Source organism: Meleagris gallopavo, chromosome 1 (assembly GCF_000146605.3).
Source record: "Meleagris gallopavo isolate NT-WF06-2002-E0010 breed Aviagen turkey brand Nicholas breeding stock chromosome 1, Turkey_5.1, whole genome shotgun sequence".
NCBI lineage: Eukaryota > Metazoa > Chordata > Aves > Galliformes > Phasianidae > Meleagris > Meleagris gallopavo.
The window spans coordinates 97,168,344-97,175,270 of NC_015011.2; positions in this window are offsets into that span (position 1 = coordinate 97,168,344).

Here is a 6,927-nt window from a genome sequence, read left to right on the forward strand (position 1 = left end):
AGCTTATTATAACTATCTTTAAACTTAATCTTTATAACAATAGGAAATTCTGAGCTGAATTTTAATATAACAATATGTTTTATTTATTAATTTTTACTTTAAAGTGATAAATTCATGTGAAATTGCCTGTGAAATATACAAAATCATCAAGACAGATTTTCTACTTAATATCATGAATAAAAGTAAGAGCAGTGAAGAAGTGATAATTGCATTGCAAAATTGATCATTAACTTACAATTAGATACAACCATTGCTAGTATAAGTTACAGGGGAGAGATCATAGAATCACAGAATCATAGAATCACTCAGTTTGGAAAAGACCTTAAAGATCGTCAGGTCTAACCGCAACCTAACCATACTATCCTAACTAACAACCCTTCACTAAATCGTGTCCCTGAGTACCACATCCAAACTGTTTTCAAACACATTCGGGGATGGTGACTCAACCACCTCCCTCAGGAGCCTAATCCAGTGCTTAACTACCCTTTGTGTAAAGAAGTTTTTCCTGATATCCAAACTAAACTTACCCTGGCACAATTTGAGGCCATTTCCCCTTGTCCTGTCACCTGTCACCAGTGAGAAGAGACCAACACCCCTCTCACTGCAATTATCTTTCAGGTGTTGGAAGAGAGCAATAAGGTCTCCCCTCAGTCTCCTTTTCCCCAGACTAAACATCCCCAGTTCCTTCAGTTGCACCTCATAAGGCATATTCTCCAAGCCCTTCACAAGCCTTGTTGTCCTTCTTTGGACCTGCTTCAGCACCTCAATGTGCTTTCTGTATTGAGTTGTCCAAAACTGAACACGTTACTCGAGGGGGGCTTCACTGGTGTTGAGTACAGGGGCAGGATTACTTATCTAGTTGTGCTAACCACACAATTTCTAATACAAGCCACTGGATCAATGTAATCTTTTTTTCTGAAGCTGCTGAAGCACAGTGTTGTAAATGGTTTAGAGGCAAAGAACTGGGAGCAAGAAAGAAGAAACCTCAAGTCTTATTTTAATTAATATATTGTATACAAGATGCCTTAACAACGATGTGTCTCATGCTTGCCATTTGTTGATGAAGGCCTGTGGACCCCTGGAAGCAAGCATGGACATCATGCACCACACTTGAGTGTCAGACATGAGTCTAGTCTGTCCCTCACAGATGGCTGAGGCAAAGCTAGCGAAGAACAGCAGTCTAAGGTCAAAACAGAAAATTTTCTGTTCGCAGCCCACTTTGCCCCTGAGAAAGCTTTGTAGCACCTCAGTAGAGTGGAAAAACCTCAGTAAAACTGAAAATCAAGTTTATTTTTTCAAATAATGTTTGTTGCTGAAGAAGAGTAATATTATATCACTTTAGGTTAAAGTGAAGTTCTGAAGACTTTCTTCACATCAGGGGTTTAGAAACCTTATCTATTATTTTAGATAGAAGCTTAGATTTCAGATCATAGATTTATAACAGAGAATAAAGACTGCAGCTCATTTTAATGCAGATGGATTAGAGAAAACATGGGGTCCAGTCCTTTAAAACAAAGGCTCACTCTTTTTCTCCTGTAGTGATGACATAGCATTTACATTTCAGCAGATAATGAGCTAGATCTTTCCAGTTGACCAGCCCCACAGGGGACTTGTTCCAAAAGCTTAAGGGTTATTATCCCTTCCATCTGCTCCCCATGGAGCTTGAGGTAAGCTATTCTTAATGCCGTATGAGGATCACCATTTCTTGAAAGCAAGTACACTTTTCATTTTCTGCTTTAAACAAGGAAGATCTTATTACTCCCTGTCTTCTTTACTGCAGTCACCATTACTGCTTTTGATTGGTAATTCACCAGTTTTACAGATCCATTCTTCAGAGTGCATAAAGTGATGGGGAGTTTGCTGTCATTGAAAATGGGCCTTCTGGATGTACTGAAAGCCTCAAAATATTATTCATATCTCACAAAAGACCATGAAAAGCAATCTCCGTTGATTTTCAGTAGTTTCATAGTCAACAGTTTCTTTCCGTAACTATGTTTCTTTCCTATTTCTTAGCCTTGAAGGATGTTCCAGGTAGAAAATAAAATGAATCCCAAGGACACACAATGACTTTATGCCAGGGATCTTTCACTGCAGCTCCTTCACCCTCACCTGCCTGCAGTGTCTCTACAGCTGCTTCAGTCTCTGGGAAGGATTAGCACAAAAATCCGTATTAAGGGCCAGAAGATCTGGCTTCCAATTATGGAAATGAGATCAGTAGGAAATTAATAGCATGCAACTTCATGCACCTTCCTGACCTAAAGTCTCCCCAAGGGCTGAACCTAACAGGGGCACTTTGTCACAGTGGCTCTTTGATGGGGGCAGTCTCTTTTCATACACTCCTCCTGGCACTATTGCAGGTGCTGTACAATGCAGGGAATCCCAACCAGCCAGTGCAGTGGGTGACTTGCGGGAAGGCCCGAAGCAGCCCAGGCAGTGTGCATCCCCAGTATCCGAGCTGTCTGAGTGTGGAAACAAAGCCTGAGTGAGAGACCAGTGAGTAAGCTGCTGGCTGCTTCAATTGGATGTGCTGTAGTTAGTGCTGATGCGATGAGGCAAATGCCCTGACTTCCAAGGTGAGAAAACTGGATCTAGGATATTATCATGAATGGAGTAAGCCAAGCAGGTTGACCCTGAGAAAATATTTCTGAACTACAAGAGGAGTGATTTAGATTAGATGTTAGGGAAAATTTCTTTGCTCAGAGATTGGTGAGGCATTGACGCAGGCTGCCCAGAGAAGCTGTGAGTACTCCATCACTGGAAACGCTCATGGCCAAGTTGGATGGGGCCCTGGGTAGCCTGAACTGATGGGTGGCAGCTCTGCCCTGGACAGAAGTTTAGAACTAGGTATGCTTTAATGTCCCATCCAACCCAAGCTATTCTGTGATTCTATGATCTGTGGTTTCCAAGAGAAGTCTGCGGCGCTGTGTGAGACTGTAGTGCAACAAAGGACTGGCACCTTCAGGTGAAACCCAAGGAGCACAGCTGACATGGCATCACAATGGACTTTTCCACAGGGAAAAGGGAGAAGAGCTGCAGTAATTTTTCATGCTGTTCTATAGTCTTATTGCCATATCTCTCTTAGTCATTCCTTTCTGATCTGTACTCAGACGAGCTTCCCACCCATAGGAGCCTTTTAGATGCTTTCATTGTTTTTGTGTTTTATTTTGTTTTGATTTTCTACTGAAATAGTGTACACTAAATATATACAGAACTATTATAAAGAAAACAGGCAATTCACTGTATGTCTTTCTTGGTATTACACTGTTTTTCTAAAGAAAACTGGTCTCATTGATCGTACTGCATCCTTGTACTTTGGTAGACATGCTAAAGCTGGTAACTGGCCACAGGATTTGTACTGATTTTGCAAGACCTCTGAGATGAGGCCTATCAGACATAATTTGATTCAGCTTGTCTTGACCTGCCTGGATTCTTGTTTTTACATGAGGATTTAGATATAACTGCAATCTTCCAAATGACCAGTGGCTACAATTATGTTCTTTTACTTTGGTTATCTTTACATGTGTCAACGGTTTACGGGCTGGTTCAGCCTGGTTCCGTGACTAAAAGGGCAGAGGGATCCGCGGATCTGCGCCCCCGGAAAAGGAAAATAGGGGACCCCGAAATAATTGAAAACAGTGGCAACAATCTGAGGTGAAACAAACTAATTTACTAAATATGGTATCAGCAGAATTTTATTAGGAGAGAGAGAGAGAGTGTGTGTGAAATTGAAGGTGGATTGGCCTCACCACAACGCTGAGATGAGAAGTGCAGTCCAGTTGAGCCGATGAAGAAGCGCAGGCAGAGAAGCGCAGGCAGAGAAGCGCAAGCGAAGCAGCGCAGGCAAAGAAGAGAACATCAGGTGACCTTGCTGGGAGTTATATCTCCTTGCTGACCGCAAAGCCCCCTGGGGAAATGTAGCTCTTCTTCTCCTCCGGACAGGCACCTGGAACTTGAGCATCAGCAGTCAAACCCCCAGTGCATTACATGATGTTATGATATGGAATACTGATAACGAAAAATCATGAAACCATGACAACATGGTATGACTGTAATTTTATGTAGATAGCAGTAACAAGCAGCTGTTCTGCACAGAGCAAGATATTTATGGCTAACACAAGGACACAGCCCTGGTATGACAGAACAGGCCTTGAGAAGTGAAGCACAGGACACAGTGTGTGTTAGTAAACATGAAAAATGACCTTAAGTTTTTCCTAAGAGGTAAAGAAGGCAATGTCAACACCAAACTCCTCCTGGCGAAGGAGTCAGGTTGCTGATGACTTGTCTTCCACCCATGCTGAAACCACTGATCTTGAGATTCAGAGGGGCAGTGACAGAGTAGTACAACACTAGAGAAAGGGGCAGGTTATGAAAATATGCATGTAACATTTAAAATTCTATTGTATCATCATCATCACCAAGGGTCTTCTGAAAATATTAACCTACTCCAAATTGAAAAAGAGTCTCAGATAAACCATGGTGAAAATCAGTTCTCAAACAGAAGAGAGACTTTAATTCTCCCACTGAGGACAGCATAAGAGAACAGAATTGTTATCTATCCTGCTTGACAGCAATCGGTACCCGTCTGCCTCCAAGTGATCCCGTGCCCTGTGGACTGATGCAAGAAACTGGGGAGCAACGGAGAGGCACTAGGGTTATGATAACAATGAGATTATTTAAAAGAAAAAGACATATTTCTGGAGAAAATGTGGCTTAATAGAAGTACTACTGCCATAAAACCTGTGGGCATTAAATTACTGCATTAAATCATAACAATTAAGGAAGAATCCCCCATGATTTTAGTGAAATTTCTGTTCAGGCCCTGGTACTTGGGAAGCTCAAAGATGCTTTCATTAACATCGATGATACAGACTTAATTTTCTGTAACCCCTTGCCATTTTTTTTCAAATCAAGTAGTATGAATTCAGTAGTCATCGACTTGTATCATTTGATTTCAGTGACTTCGTAGTCAGCCCATAATAATTTCTAAAAGATTCATTCTTTAAGACTGATGATGTAGGTGGGAGGGCACATTGTTAGGAAATCTAAAACTACATTTTGACAAGGATGTTAAAGAAAGAATATCCTTCAAAGTGCAACTGAATGTCTCAATTACTATAATTTTTGTAATTACTTTTTTCTCTTCTGAATTTGAAGCAGATAAATTGCTATTTCCTTCCACTGAAACAGTGAGAAGAGAAAAAAAATGTTTCAAGGGTAAACTTTCTTCACACAATTGCAGCATGATCACATAGCCCACAAATCTGAGTGAAGGATTTTGTTCCAATGCTGCAAACAGCGTTAGAAGTGTAATGTTAGGCCTGTGCAGAAAAAAAATAATTTATCAGAGCTTTTAGGTTTTTGTGCTGATGATAAGCCTTCTGTGGGACCATAGACATAGTCCATAATCTGCTACAAGGACTGGACAATGGGCCCTATCTGCCCAATGAGCTCAATAGCAGCAGGCCTAAGCCCGAAGTCCCTTGGCAGAGAGAGGTATTTAATTAATTTCTATATTTATATAAAATAGCCTCATTTGATTCCAGTGGGAATAATTTGTCATTCAAGCAAGGATCTTGTCTTGAATGCAAATGTTCCCTCAGAATCATTCAAAGCGTGAAAATGCAATGATACATATGTAGATGTGGTTAATTTGTTCGTTACTAGTCATCTAACATAGGACTTTGGATCATCTCCTTTCACTTTTCTCGTGCAAGTATGTCTTCAACCCCCCCACCCCAAATGATGCAGATACAATTTGCGTTTGATCCAGCTATCTGTAGAGTTATTTTAAACTGTGTGATATGTGCAGAACATTACTGCTGTTAGAGTTGAACATTGTTCACTTGCTGTTGGCATAACTAAATTACATTTCAGCCATCCAAGTACATTATTTCTGCACTGTGAGTTAACATACAGTAATATATACAACTGCTAATGGCAATTAGTCTAGAGATAAATGTAAGATCTCTGTAAAGGATTAACTACTGTATAACTAGGAGCAACAGCAAAGTGTTTTCTTTTGAATATCAGATCTTGTAAGAAGAGGTAAGTCATGGCATCCAGGAATGACCAAGAGCTGTGGTAATCCTAGACGCTAAGAGAGAACTGGTCTGTGCCAGGTTTATCACAGAATCACAGAATCATAGAATGGCCAGGGTTGGAAAGGACCTCAAGAATCATGAATCTCCAACTTCCCTGCCACAGCCAGGGCCACTCCCCATTTAATACTAGACCAGGCTGCCCAGGGCCCCATCCAATCTGGCCTTGAACACCTCCAGGGACGGGACATCCACAACCTCTCTGGGCAGCCTGTTCCAGCATCTCACCACTCTCTCTGCAAAGAACTTCCCCCTGACATCCAACCTAAATCTTCCCTCCCTCAAGTTAAAACCATTTCCCCTTGTCCTGCTGTTATCAACCCTTTGAAAGAGTTGATTCCCCCCGTTTGTAGGCTCCCTAATGTACTTAAAAGAGATTCTCTCTCCCTCTCTCTCTCTCTCTTTTTTATCTATTTCAAATCTTCTGATGAGACTGCACCATTGGAAAGAACATAGTTGGCAAGGTTTGTAAGGACAAGGAATATATTAGAAAGCTAAAGCTTATATGCCCGAGATTTTGGCCGGTTTTTTCCCCCTGCAATATTGATTGCTCTAATAAAACCTGACTTCTTCTTTGTATTATTATTATTATTATCTTCCTCCACGTCATCATTATCATTGCCATTATCATTATTATTATACTGCAAACAAGTTAAAAGCTAGAAATAAAAAAGAGCACCTGGCTGTACAACACTTGGTAGTGCAATGTATGGCCTTGAGGGAACATGGCCTCTCCCAGATAAGTCAGTCCTGAGTTGGGAGCATGGGCTTCCTCTATGGTATGTGAGAAGTAGACACTCAAGATGTTATTAATGAACAAGCAGGTAAT